General features: G+C 41.8%; 1 protein-coding gene across 1 annotated transcript in view; it reads right to left on the bottom strand.

Moving 5' to 3' along the window:
- LOC125454922 (collagen alpha-1(XXV) chain) overlaps nucleotides 1–15,000 on the bottom strand; it is a 196,856-nt gene extending 181,856 nt beyond the window's left edge. Inside the window, exons 1-2 of the mRNA XM_059646613.1 lie at nucleotides 14,980–15,000; nucleotides 14,807–14,833 (exon numbers count right to left, since the gene is read on the bottom strand). The gene's annotated coding sequence lies outside the window, so the exon portion shown is untranslated. The remainder of the gene's footprint in view (nucleotides 1–14,806; nucleotides 14,834–14,979) is intronic.
- Between the last annotated feature and the right edge of the window lie 211 nt (nucleotides 15,001–15,211).

The following is a 15,211-nucleotide window of genomic DNA, read 5'->3' on the forward strand; positions in this document are numbered from 1 at the left end:
ACTAACAACATAAGCTTGTCTATTTGTTACTGAAGGCAATAATAGAAAGTTGGCCTGTAGGAATGAATAGAAACAGATCTCTCTCAACAGACTTTTCAAGCCATGTTACAGGTTGTGATACATCACAGAGATGGAGAATTTAAAAATAAGAGGAACTTCAATCCCATTGCACTCACTCTGGCAAGGAAAAATTACAGCTTAAAAGAGACCGTGTCCCAAAAAAAATGTTGGAAACACAAACAGAAATTGCTGGAAAAGCTCAACAGGTCTGGCAACATCTGTGGAGAGAATTCAGAGTTAATGTTTCAGGTTGAGTGACCCTTCCTCCGACTTCTGAGCCGATGCTGCCAGACTGGCTGAGCTTCTCCAGCAATTTCTGTTTTTGTTTCTGATTTACAACATCCACAATTCTTACAACTTCCAAAAACATTTGGAACCAGCCACAAATTCACTGGAATTTCTGACCACCGCAGGAACATATCTTTCCTCTGCTGTTATGGAAATTCTACTTCCGTCTATCCTGTAACTCAATCTGTTTGCATGCTTCCATGTAAGTCATGAGATTCAGGATTGGTTTATATTTTATAATAATGTTTATACTCTTAACCAAGTATATGAATGCACTCAGTATACTAAATAAGACTGGTGAGTTACAGATCATGCAGAAAAATGACATTTTCCTTAGGTTAGGAAATTTCAAGACTAGGGGGCATGTTTTCAAGGTGAGCAGAGAGAGATTTTAGAAAAAAAGACATGCGGGCAAATTCTTTACACAGAGGGTGGTTCGCGTGTGGATCAAACTTGCTGAGGAAGTGGTGGATGTGGGCACAAATCACAACATTTAAAAGGCATTGAGATAAGTACATGAATAGGAAAGGTTTGGAGGGATATGGCTGAGGAGCAGGCAGGTGGGACTAGTTTAGTTTGGGACTATGTTTGGCATGGACTGGTTGGGCCGAAGGGTTGGTTTCCATGCTGTATGACTCTGTGACTCTGTCGCAACTATAGCAGAGACCTGGCTTAAGAAAAGGCATGACTAGAGGTTAAATACTCCTAGACATAAGATGTTCAGAAAGGTTAGGAAATGAAGAAAAAGGGGGGATTGCTGATACTGATTAAGAGCACTGGAGAAAGAAGATGTCCTAAATGAAGATGTTAGCTGACGAGGTAACATCTGTGGGAAAAACACGAGGTTAAAGTTTCAGGTCTGATGCCGTTCATCAGAAGGTTTCTGTACTGAATGCATTGGGTTGCATCGTGGGGTCATCGTTCTGCCCAGCAGCGATTATCTGTGTCATGGCATAAACTGTGTGAGGGTTAGATGCTACACCTCTGTGGACAGGAAGTCCCAGCCTCCAGACCTGCTTGCCAGTCTGTCTGGTTGGCAGCTTTAGCAGTCCCAGCAGCTCTAGAACAAAGTATTACTGCTGTTGGAACCGCAGACATCGCTATGAAGAAGAACAAGGGTGACCAGAATGATGCACATTCCAGGCTTTCATTATGGGATGGAATTGGATACTTCAGGGAGAGTGAAACATTGACACGTAGGGGATAACATACTTAGGTGCTGTCTCCGGTGCTCATAAGATAGCTCTGTCCCGCATCAGTTGGTATTGAAATTTTATTTGTGTTACAAGATTAAAACAGTCATATTATTGACTGGCTGAATGGTTTTTGTTGAGATCATTTTGTTGTCTGATTGTGAAACCTGTGATCCTTGTGTAGGTTGTCACCATAGTGACGAAGGATGCTGTAGGTTGCAGAGAGACATAGATAAGCTGCAGAGCTGGGCTGAGAGGTAGCAAATGAAGTTTAATGCGGACAAGTGTGAGGTGATGCACTTTGGTAGGAGTAACTAGAAGGCAAAGTACTGGGCTAATGGTAAGATTCTTGGTAGTGTAGACAAGCAGAGAGATCTCGGTGTCCATGTACACAGATCCTTGAAAGTTGCCACCCAGGTTGACAGGGCTGTTAAGACGGCATACAGTGTTTTAGCTTTTATTAATAGAGGGATCGAGTTCCGGAGCCAAGAGGTTATGGTGAAGCTGTACAAAACTCTGGTGGGGCCACACTTGGAGTATTGCGTACAGTTCTGGTCACCGCATTATAAGAAGGATGTGGAAGCTTTGGAAAGGGTGCAGGGAGATTTACTAGGATGTTATCAGAGATAATGGGAACTGCAGATGCTGGAGAATTCCAAGATAATAAAATGTGAGGCTGGATGAACACAGCAGGCCAAGCAGCATCTCAGGAGCACAAAAGCTGACGTTTCGGGCCTAGACCCTTCATCAGAGAGGGGGATGGGGAGAGGGAACTGGAATAAATAGGGAGAGAGGGGGAGGCGGACCAAAGATGGAGAGTAAAGAAGATAGGTGGAGAGAGTATAGGTGGGGAGGTAGGGAGGGGATAGGTCAGTCCAGGGAAGACGGACAGGTCAAGGAGGTGGGATGAGGTTAGTAGGTAGATGGGGGTGCGGCTTGGGGTGGGAGGAAGGGATGGGTGAGAGGAAGAACCGGTTAGGGAGGCAGAGACAGGTTGGACTGGTTTTGGGATGCAGTGGGTGGGGGCGAAGAGCTGGGTTGGTTGTGTGGTGCAGTGGGGGGAGGGGACGAACTGGGCTGGTTTAGGGGTGCAGTAAACCAGCCCAGTTCGTCCCCTCCCCCCACTGCACCACACAACCAGCCCAGCTCTTCGTCCCCACCCACTGCATCCCAAAATCAGTCCAACCTGTCTCTGCCTCCCTAACCGGTTCTTCCTCTCACCCATCCCTTCCTCCCACCCCAAGCCGCACCCCCATCTACCTACTAACCTCATCCCACCTCCTTGACCTGTCCATCTTCCCTGGACTGACCTATCCCCTCCCTACCTCCCCACATATACTCTCTCCACCTATCTTCTTTACTCTCCATCTTCGGTCCGCCTCCCCCTCTCTCCCTATTTATTCCAGTTCCCTCTCCCCATCCCCCTCTCTGATGAAGGGTCTAGGCCCGAAACGTCAGCTTTTGTGCTCCTGAGATGCTGCTTGGCCTGCTGTGTTCATCCAGCCTCACATTTTATTATCTTTACTAGAATGTTGCCTGGTATGGAGGGAAGGTCTTACGAGGAAAGGCTGAGGGACTTGAGGCTGTTTTCATTAGAGAGAAGAAGGTTGAGAGGTGACTTAATTGAAACATATAAAATAATCAGAGGGTTAGATAGGGTGGATAGGGAGAGCCTTTTTCCTAGGATGGTGATGCCGAGCACGAGGGGGCATAGCTTTAAATTGAGGGGTGAAAGGTAGGGGACAGATGTCAGAGGTGGTTTCTTTACTCAGAGAGTAGTCAGGGAATGGAACACTTTGCCTGCAACGGTAGTAGATTCGCCAACTTTAGGTACATTTAAGTCGTCATTGTATAAGCATATGGACATACATGGAATAATGTAGGTTAGATGGGCTTGAGATCGGTTTCACAGTTCGGCACAACATTGAGGGCTGAAGGGCCTGTACTGTGCTGTAATGTTCTATGTTCTATGTAAAGTGATCAAGGACTGAATTAATTTGGCTGTAGCTAAGGAATAAGAAAGTAACTGCCTTGCTAAACATAGCCTAGAGGGCATCAACTAGTGAGATGGATGTAAATTAATACATTTGCAAGGAAATTGCAGAGTTCAAAACTGCTGGAGTTGTTACAATGGAGGGCTTTAATTATCCAAATATAAAGTGGGGTAATGTAATGCAAAGGCCAGAGTAGGGAAAGAATACTCAGTAAGTTCAGGAGATTTTCTTCCAGCAGTGTGTTTCAAGTCTAAAGAGAAAGGAAGCATTATTTGATCTGATTTTTTGCTAAAAGGTGGGCCAAAGAGATCAAGTGTCTAATAAAAACAAAATACTGTGGATACTGGACATCTAAAACAGGATACAGAACACTAGTGAAATTTAACAGTTCTGGCAGGATCTGTGGAGAGAGAAACAGAGTTAATGTTTCAGGTCCAGTATGACTCCTCTTCAAACTGGATCAAGTGTCAGCAGGAGAACTGTTAACGGATGGTGATCACTTTGTCAGAAGGCTTAAGGTGACTGTGGAAAATTATTATGAACAATTCAAATTAAGAATAATTATTTGGGTGAAAATCCACCATCCATAACTAAGAATGGATGTGTTTCCAATAAACTGGAGTCAAAGATTAACAGGAAGAACACTCACAGAGCAGTGGATTATCAAAGAGGCGTTGGTTCAGCACAGTCAATGTGTATTCCCTTAGCAGGAGAAAATAGGGCAAACAAATCCAGAACTTGCTGGATTACAAAAGAGATAGAAATTATGAAAAAAAAGCAAAAGGTGGGCTCATGGCAGATGTTAGGTAGAAAGTACAATTGAGAACCAGGCTGAATAGAGAAAGATATTGGCAGCTGACATAAAAGGGAATCCCAAAGTCTTCTACAAGCATATAGGCTAATATCTTTCACAGTGCCTCTTTGTTTCTCTGATTTGTTTTTTCACTTACCTCTGAACCTTCACTACTCAGCCTGGGAAGAGAGGTTGGGCTGGTTAAGGATCACAATAGTACTTATACATGGAAGCATAGGGGATAGCTGAACTGTTACATGAATACTTTGCATCTACCTTTACCAAGGAGAAGCATTCTCCATACCCCAAAGTGAATGGGGAGAAAATTCAGTTACTACAGGGTTTCAAAATATATGAATAAGAACAGCTGGACAAACTGTACTTAAGTTTGACACGGCAATGGGACTGTATGGGGTGGGCCCAACCACATTGAGCAACATGATAATGGAAATTGGAGTGGCACTGGTAGTAAATTTTCAAACTTTCTTACACTCAGGTGTGGTGTCCAAGGACTGGAGAATTGCAAACATTATGCCCATTTACAAAAAAGCATGTAAGGCTACAGATAAACCAAACAACTACACATCAGTTCAGCTTCTGTTGTTAGGAAACTTCTAGAAACAACAATGCTCAAAATGTTAACAGTGACAAGGGCAAATGTAGGTTAATTAAAGGGAAAAAGCTTGCATTTCTTAGGAGAACATCATGTTCAACTAATATGCTTGGTCTTATTTTTTGAAGAGATAGCTCAGGAGGATTGATCAAGGAAGTGCCAAGATGTGGTGTACATGAAATTCAAAACTTCAAACTTTTGCAGATAATATAAAGCTTGGAAGTGTGTTAAACTGTGAGGTGGGTAGTCAGAAAGATATAAATGGGTGGAATAAAAGAATAGATAAAGTTCAATGCGACGAACAGTGAGACGATATACTTTGATTAGAAGAACATGGAGAGAAAATATAAAAAAAGTACAACTTTGGAGAGGATGCAAGAGCGGAGGGACCTGCATGTGTGTGTGTGTGCGTGTGAGTGCATAAGTCTTTAAAGGCAGGATGTGTTGAGAAAGTAGTTAATAAATCAGACAGCATTCTATGCTTATTAATAAGAACGTACACTTTAAGAACAAGGAGGCTATGTTCGTTAATAAGAACATACACTTTATGAACAAGGAGGCTATGTTGACATAGGTTTGGTTTCAGCTGGAGTATTCCATCTCATTCTGACACTAGCTATAGGAAGCATGCAAAGGCAGGACGCAGAAGAAGGTTATGAGAATGGGGATTCAGAGACAAGGAATTTCATTTATGAACTTAGATAGGAGAATTTGGGACTGTCTTCTTTGGAGAAAAGAAGGCTAAGAGGAGACCTGCTGAAGTTTGCAAAGCCATGAGAGCCCTCAATAGGGCAAATCGGGGTAAAATGTTTTTATGAAAGGATTGAGAAGACGAGGGCACAGGCTTAAAGTAATTAAGAAACAAAGCAAAGTGATTTGAGGAAACCATTTTCACACAACTAGCGGACAGGATCTGGAATGCCCTGCCTCAGCATGTAGTGGAGACAGGATCAGTTAAGGAAACTTTGACAGTCATTTGAAAGAACATTGCGCAGAGCTACAGGAAGAAGGCAGGAGAATGACACTGAATGGCCTGCTATTATGAACAGCCAGTGCAGACATAATGGCGCAAAATGCCTCCTCCTGTGATGTAACAGTTTTGTGATTCTGTAAAAGAACTCTCTACATGCTAACTCGAGAAATCTGACTGTCCTGTTTCCTCGTGGTATTATAAATGCAGAAGTATATATTAAATTGAGAAGCAAACTTTTTTTTTAAAAAAGCTAAATTAAACCAAACATAGAAGTGAAAAGTGAGGAATTTATTCACCCCTCTGGATTTATTTGTAAACATTGAAAACTTCTAGAGTCAATTGGCACCTTCCTGACGTGCTAAAATTTGCAATTGTTTTACATATGCTTTCTATATGGCTATTCCCAAACGAACATAATCATAGTCTATCATAGTATTGGACAGTTCTACTATTTTGCACTTACCAAGAAACATCCAATATTTGACAGCTATCTAGAATTCTTTCCTTCTACACTGAGACAGAAGTTTAACACCTCTTGTATTTTAAATGTATATTTCTTCAAAATATTTTGGTCTGGAATGTGTGCTTTAACTGATTTCTACACTTCACGTTCAAACAAATTGAGAAGAAAGGGCCCAATTCAAACTTGCAACAAATGAAGTTGTCTGCAGTTTAATGATGAGTGATGTGTATTTGGTTTAAATAAAAATAAGACTATAAATGAGTCAAGTTAAAATTTCTCAATGTTTGTAGCCCACTGACTCTTTCCAGGGCATATCTGGATATTGTTAAAATTACGAAATCTTGGTGGATGAAGTATAGTGAGGATCAATTTTCATACATTTGAAGATTGAACATAAATATATGAAAGCATTAAACACTTTTTCACGGGTTCATTAGATACAAATTGCCAGCCAGTTTAGATCTCCTTGTTCATAATACTTTCCAATCAGCACTCATAAAGCAAATGTTTATTTCCCTTTACTCATCTGATAATAGCTACAAAAACACACATGCAGGAACATTAATGTAGACTGAATTCTTGAATCTACCATCATGACTCAGCAGAAGATTCAATAGACATTATCAATTGAAACTTCCCCTCTCCCCCAGTTTTTTTCTTCCCACTCTCCTGTCTGCTCAGATTTACTTCCACAGGTGCTGTCAGCCTCAGCTATGTTGATATTTTTCACTTTGGCTGAACATTCTGGTTGGAAATTCCATGTGGGAAACCTAGCCATTTTCAGGCAGTTTTGTACAAAAAATGTAAGTGAGGGGCCCTATGCTACACCTTCACTTGTAAGAATAGCAATAGCACTTTATCTTCCAGGACATTGATCTGCCTGCTGTCAGAATGCTGTACTGCATATAAGCACTTCCATTCAAATGGAATCTTGAATTACGCTACAGTGTAAAACAGGAGATTTATTAGATCCCATTTTTGCTGATGGGAAAGGCATTTTTGGTGTGTGGTTATGAAAACAAATATTTGTTTCTTTAAGGGATCATGTGCTTGAGGACATTTAAATATATTTATTGAGCTTTCATGAACGACAGTGTTGTTATGCAGCCCTGTCTGTAACAGATACTTGGAAGTGGCCTCCTTAGGTCTGTCTATGGTAGATATAGGTTAGGTTGGCATGGAGGTTGAAAGGGAAAAGGATGGTGGATAGGTAGTGTAAGTTTGTATGAGTTGGCACTGGCTGGAAAGGGGTCTATATAGAAATAATGGGGAAGGGGGTTCTTGCTTTGGCACTGTCGGCATAGGATTGCAAAGGTCTACGGAGATTGGTGAGGGCATAGGTTGACACGAGATGGCATTAAGTTGGTAAAAGGGCTGAGGGGTCATACAGATGGGGGGTAACATGGGCTGGCATGGGGTGCCTCTGGGGTGTTGGCGGGCCTTGGTTGGCACAAGGTGGCATCAATGGGGCTTGGAGAGAGTTTGGGGTGGATGAGTGCTGGGATCAAGGCTCAGAGAATTGAGGCAGATGTTTAAATTAGTGGCCTCAGAAATTGGCAGCCCCTATTTCCTCCTCTAAGCTGCCAATGGAGGAGGTTGACTTCATTAAACACTCATGGCCACACCTATTCTGGAGTGAAAATCACACCATTTGGGACAGTTTTTTCCCCCCAAAGGTCACTGTACTTGGGTGAGATGGTATCATTCTGATAAAGTCACTGGCCTTGTAATCCTGAAGCACATGCAAATGCGTTGGGACATAATAGTTGGTGGAATTTTAATTCCATTACTAAATTTGAAATTGAAAGGTAGTCTCAGTAATGATGACCAGAATGATTACTGTTGGTTGTTGTAAAAACTTCTGTTCACTAATGCCCTTTATAAAGGAAAATGGGCCATGCTTACCTGCGGTTGACACAGTGTGGAACTGGAGGAACACTGCAGGTCACGCAGCATCAGAGGAGCAGGAAAGTTGATGTTTCAGGCCTAAAACCTTCATCAGGAAGGTCTGGCAGCATCTATCACGCTCCAACATCTGCAATTCTTGCTATCTCTGATGTTTACCTGCATATGACTCCACACCCACAGTAGTGTGGGTGATTCTTAACTACCCTCTGAAATGGCCTAAGATGGGTAACAAAGGAGTGCCTTCCCAGCAATGCCCATACCCAACCAACTTTTATTGAGCAAAGTATATTTTGGCAAGATGACATCCCCCAGAGATCCTTACGGAGAACGGAGGTTATGTGCTAGCGAAGACTTCATGCGGCACTGTGTGAGGACACCACATGAGGTTTCATTATGAATGGATGTGAGAGCTCAGGAATGCCTTCACTAAAATTGTGTTATCTTTTTGATGTTCCCTGCAGACTAACAGCTCATGTATCGGACATCTCTGTGGGTATAGTCTGTGTGGCCTTGGTTCAAATAAAGCCCAAAAACAAAATTCTAACAGGACAGGTTATATGAAGGAAGGGTGTTGACATGGTGAGTGAGTTCAGAATGCAGGGCAACAGTCTAAGGAATCAGGGTAGGCCACTCAGGACTGAGATGAGGAGGAATGTCTTCATCCAGAGGCGAGGGAATTCGCAACCCCAGAGAACAGTGAACCTATATGATTTCAAGAAGAGTTGGATTTAGTATTTGGGGCTAAATGGTTTAAAGGAGATGGAGGAAAAATGGGAACCAGCTATTGAGTTAGATAGCCAGCCATGATCATAACGAATGGGAGACCAGGCTTAAGAGGTCCAAACGGCCTACTCCCAAACCTAGTTGCTCTGTTTCTATATAAGTCTGAATGTAGCTTAAAGGCGAGAGTGATTAAACATCATGAGCAAGAACACGACCTCCAATGGCTGCCACTCAACCTCCTGAGGGAGAAACAGCAGGTGAGGATCCACTAAAGAGGGGAATGATGAGAGCCTGCATTTTCAGCTTCACTGTCACTTTAATAGCTCTCAGAAAGACAAATGCAGGTGCAGAGTCAGGATTTCCTCGGCCATCATCACTGAACTTTTCCACCAGCTGGAGTGGGTTCTTGCACTCAAAAGGACTGGGGGGGCATCACAATTTGGTGGTTGCCAAGGTAACAGCTGTCTTGAGCTTTTGTGCTGGGGCTTGACTCAAGGATCAACTGAGGACCTGTGTGATGTCTCCCAATTACTAGCTCACAAATCCGTGCTGTCACTGTTGCCATTTTCTCCAGATGTTCATCTCCTTCCCTCATGAGGAGGAAGATCAAGCAGCTCGGGCAGTGAGAATCGGGCCACTATTGACTGCGTTCACCTTGCTTTGAGAGCATCCTGTTGGCAACTTCTGTGCAAAGGACATGTAGACCTTGTTCTTTTTGCACTCCTTCAGCTTTTCTGTTGCTGAAAAACATTTTGTTATCCATCTGATTGTATACTCGATACTTTCAGCAATTCCACTTTCAAAAGTATATGCATTACATGTCCTACTGAGCACTGGGGAAAAAGAAGCAGTCAGTGAGACAGTGCAGTAAGATTACGTGTTCTCAGGTTAAGTAGTTTTTGAGGCTGCCATCAGGTTATTGTATCTGAATGTTGTGCAGTGAAGTCTCTCATGACAACCAGCAGATTGAGGGGAATCCTGAAAGGTCTCTTTATGGCCCTTTCATCATTGCTTCGATTGTTCAGAGTGCACTTAGTTTGAAACTTCAGGAAACTTAGTAGTTCTGAAGTGCTTAACATCCTGTAGGACAGTGTGAAGCCTGCAAGAGGCAGCTCTTTGTGCAGGACAACAAAGTGTGGAGGTGGATGAACACAGCAGGCCAAGCAGCATCTCACTAGCACAAAAGCTGACGTTTCGGGCCTAGACCTTTCATCAGAAAAGGGGGATGGGGAGAGGGTTCTATCCCCTCCCTACCTCCCCACCTATACTCTCCTCTCCACCTATCTTCTTTTCTCTCCAACTTCGGTCCACCTCCCCCCTCTTCCTATTTATTCCAGTACCTCTGGACTGAACTGAGAGGAAGCTTCCAGTGGGGAAAAGCAGGCGGGGGGAGGGTCCCATTGTGTGGTACCTCCTCCCTAAGGGTGCCTGAGGAATGGTGCCTGGAGTGAATTTGACATCCCTTATCCCCCTCTTGCCTTGCCATTAATGCTGAGCACCAGTTGCTACAGTGGTGGAGTTTAAGTGAGTGCACCTGCCTGGCGGGCACTGAGTATGCTGGACCTGTCTGTCTATGGGGGTCACCAAAAACAGGCACATACCAGATCAAGCAGGACACTGATAACATTGGTGAATCCCTCCATTCTTTGATCCAGCTGACCAACTGCTTCTGACAAACCTCTCTGCTGTTCTTTCAATATACAATGTACAATATCATTTTATTGTCGAGTGTACTCTATTGTAGGAGTACAGTGAAAACCTTTTACAATGTCTGCCTTCTAATGGTGACATCTTAGGTATAAGTACTTAGGTACAATTCTTGGAGACAGCAGAGGAATGGAAGTAGTTGCTTAATTACAGAGTTGAAAATAAGTTAAACATAGGAAAGCATTAAGGGGTTAACATTATGATGTTCTAAGGCAAGTTTTAAGGTCAGGATTGTGCCCTCACATTGGTCCCCATCCAGGGCTCTCTGCTTGTGTGCTTCCTCACGCTGAACTGAAAATGGAAAAGTTCAGCCATTGTTTCTCTTTAGCTGCAAATGCAGTCCACTGGCTTATTGTCACTCTTCTTTAAATTTCTTCTTTCATTTCTGATGACTACTTTTGAAATATGGCCTGAGGTTCATAATCACCTTTTTCATTGCTTCCCCTGCTAACTGTGTACAGATTGCAGTTTCTGTTCTGTGCACTCCTTTCTTCAACAACATTATTCCAATATAACTTTGGAACTTTATGTTCAGTTGCGCGCTTACGTAAATATCCCCATCATGCATTACTGAGCCATAGTCTGTATATGGAATGATTGGACCACAGCATATAGTGCAATCTGAGAAATATCTTTGAACAAGATCCAGCATTTGAGTTTAAAAGTGTAGTTATTTCAAACTTCTGGGAGCCACAAGACATAACAATAGGATCTTAATTTCCAAGGAAATGATATTCATGGTGAGACCTGTCATGCAGCCAAACAGCAGCAAACTTTACGAGGAGAGGACAAAAATTAAATCTTCACTCTCTGTGCCAAATGTTACACAATATTTTAAATTATTCAGCTTTTGAACTGCAGCGTAAGGAGATTTAAAATGCTATATTGGAGGGGGTCAGTTTGCAGACGATCTACTGCCAACAGATGTGAGGGAAACTGACATCAGGCTTAATTATATCAGCTTGGATCATTAACATGATTTGCAGGATTTCCTATTTCAGGCACAATGCCATGACCAGTCCTCAACCAATCTGCAACCAGAAGTTGCATGAAGCACAAATAGGGTGTAAAACCCTGTTCAAAGGGCCACTGTGCTTTTTCTCTCTGTTTTGTATCACTGAAATAGGCACAGACAGGATGCATTGCGCTGGAAAATTGATCACTTTATCACTCAGCTGCCTGAGGAACTGGAAGCTGTTGACGGCTTTGTACTTTCCAGAGAGTTGTACCTGAGCAGCAGGCTGCTTTCCTCAAGGAAATACCTTGACTACAATTAGCTTAAGAAAAAGAAAGTAGTCCCCTTGTTATTATGTTATACATTATTCAAGTCATTGTATAACCTTCTGCCACTACAAAACTCTGTGGCTCAAAAATCGTTAGTACTACCTGCTTGTTTGAGTATGGTGAAGTGAATGCTGCTAATGTCTCTGCTAGGCTTTTTAGGCCTTCAGTGGTTCAACTCATATATGTCTTTTCATTAGGCACTTGTGCTTGTATGGGTGCAGCCTGGAAACCTATTTGGGAAAGGACAAGATGGGAAATATGGTATTGAACGGCTGTTTGTTCAAGTAGGGTGAAGGAATTAAGGGGCTGTAGGCTTCCCAGAACTCCGTTGCATGCTCTATGAGTCTGTGTGCAGACACTCAATGAGACTATTTTTCCAGCATTTGTGTAGAGTGTAGAGGGAGAATTTTAATCCACCTACTGGCAATGGGCTGGGGGTGTCCTTAGAGTAGAGTGTTCAGCTTTACTACCCCATTTTCATCGGTTATCATTTTAATGCAGCAAAATCTCCGAACTTGATGAAAATTGGGGTTGCACTATGCCAATGGGGTCCTAAATAAACTTCACCTCAAACAGTGTGGGTTCTCTTGCCAGCAGCTAAAAGAAATTTCTCCTACATTTCCAGGTGCGTTGATCAGGGGAGGTCTCAGAAGTAGTAATCTCAGTTTGGAGTCATGCCCCCCTGTTCAAAGACTTGAATGTATAATCTCAGCTGTTGTTTCAGCACTATGCCAAGTGAGTTGTGCTGTCATTTGGATGAGATTTTAAACTAAAATCCCATTTGCTTGCCCAGGTGAATATAAAAAAAACTCAGACTATCTGAAAAACAGAAAAGTTAACTCTGCCCCAGAGAAGTTGTCAAAGTTCCAAATTACTTCAATTTATCCTTTACATGACCTTTCATTGCTGTTTATAAATCTGCCTATATTACGACAGTGACTTTATCACAAAAAACTTCGTGGATTTTACCATGGTCCATCCGATTCTAAAAATTGCAAATCTATTTGTAAAAAGTGGTAATTCTATATACTCAATGCATTCCTCACATTTCCTTTTTTAACAATGTTTGTAATATAATGTGGATCTATTTCTGTTGACTGAAAATTGAAATCATAGTTCAAATATTCCTGGATAAGGCACTGCAGATAACATGGGATGATGAATATTGTCAACTGCTTGATCCTGCACTGTGACCACAAATTTAATTCTTCAATGGCAGCAAGTTGACAATTGTCAGCTCGATAGATTGAAAATCGGTCTGTCTGAAGTTGGGGTCTTCATTTGTACACTCCCTTTACTGGCATATTTTCTCAATTTGAATTTGATTAGCATTGTTTAAATGCAATTGATCAGTGCTTATTGAGTGAACATAGCATGTAGTGATTTTGACTTCTGCTAATGGATGGACTAATGATATTCCCAGTTCTCGACATTTTGACAGATTGAGGGCAGTGACATATTTGTTTAATTTCATGTTTTTGGACATGTAGTATTGCTTCAAGTGCTAATTTCAGGGAGGGAAAGACATGGAGATGGGGCAGTATGATATTTATTATTGGAATAAACCATGGTAATGTTTGTTTTAATTAGAAACACCTTTTGGAGGGACACATGAGCCCTGGTAAGCTACAAGAGGACATGAATCAAAAACATGCTGTTACAATCCACATGGTATGACTTGTAAAAGGCCAAAGATCAATTATCTTTTTTTAAAATAATACTACAAAGTGCTGGAGGACACATAAAAGCTGAACATTTGGCTATGGTGGTTAACAGATCTAATAACACACAGAAGTTCTTAATTTAAATGAGCTGACATCTCAAAAAAAAACCGAAAACCTTCTTCTAACACTTGTATAATCGGACACACGTGGAAATTAATAGACATCATTTGTCTAACTTGTTTGCACGCTCTGTGTATCTGTATGCAGTCATTCATAGAAACTGTTTTTCCAGCTTTTCTGAAGAATGAAGACGGAGAATTTTAACGCCCCAGGTGGCAATGGGCTGGGAGTATTCAGCTTTACTGCCCCATTCTCACCAGTTGTCATTTTAATGGCAGGAGAATCTCTGAACATGCTGAAAATTGGGGTTGCAGTATGCCATTGGGGTCCTGAATAAACTTCACCTCAAACAGTGTGGGCTGTCTTGCCAGCAGTTGTCGAGAATGTAAGGAGATACCTGGAAATCATCCCTTTAGTGAGGATAGATGTAGCAATCAGCGAGCTGTTGATTTTCCTCCATTAGCTACACAGTATCTGACACACTACAGGCAACTAATGCTGGGAGCTCAAATATCAGGAATTCAAAAGCGTAAGCACATCCACTTCAAACTGTGCAGGGAAGAGGTTAAACTCAATTTGAACATTGACATTTTAGGAGTTCTGTACTCACCAAGATATTACCACCTCTACTGCATTCTATTTTATTTTTATTCTGTGGCCAGCAGAACTGGTACAGACAGCTGCTGAAGAACATGGAATACACTAAACAGAAAGATTTGTTTTTAATTATTAGTACATGTCACTGATTACGAGCTTGTGTTGTGGTTGCACAGTCCATCACCCAGAAAGAACTAACTCTTGTGATGCTAGGAGAAAAATGGGACCTTTATCCTTACTCTGATACACTGACATTAACTACTCTGAAAGCTGCTCCAGTACACCAGCAATATTCTATGGTAGATGAAAATCACTTAGAGATGAGAAATGTCTTAACAAAAAAGGGTCATTGTCTTGTTTGTAACAATACTCAAACCTTCATGCAATACAGCTACAAACAACATCATGCTTCTGTTGGGAACTTACCCGTGGCCCCTGGTCTCCTTGATCACCCTGAAGGAGACAAATATGGTTTATTGATTTCAGCGTAGAAACAATGAGAAATTAAATATTTATTTTATACAGGTAGGTGCATTTGCTTTTACATATAAAGGAAAACACATTTAGTCTTGTTTGTAAAAATAAATGTTTTCACAAACCTTTTCACCTTTTGGGCCAGGTGGACCCTGCAACGAAACAATTTAAAAGTTATTAATTGTTTTTTCCTCGAATTGCACCTCTGAAATTCAAATCCAGTTCATTCTGTTGTTTACCTTCGAAGAAATGAATAATGCAATCTCATTGAATTGAATTAAAACAAGTTTTACCCATTTCCTTGCAGTCCTCTCATGCCAGGCTCCATTTCTCACTCAAGAGACAGCTGAAGAGTAA

Source organism: Stegostoma tigrinum, chromosome 1, assembly GCF_030684315.1.
Source record: "Stegostoma tigrinum isolate sSteTig4 chromosome 1, sSteTig4.hap1, whole genome shotgun sequence".
NCBI classification, from domain to species: domain Eukaryota; kingdom Metazoa; phylum Chordata; class Chondrichthyes; order Orectolobiformes; family Stegostomatidae; genus Stegostoma; species Stegostoma tigrinum.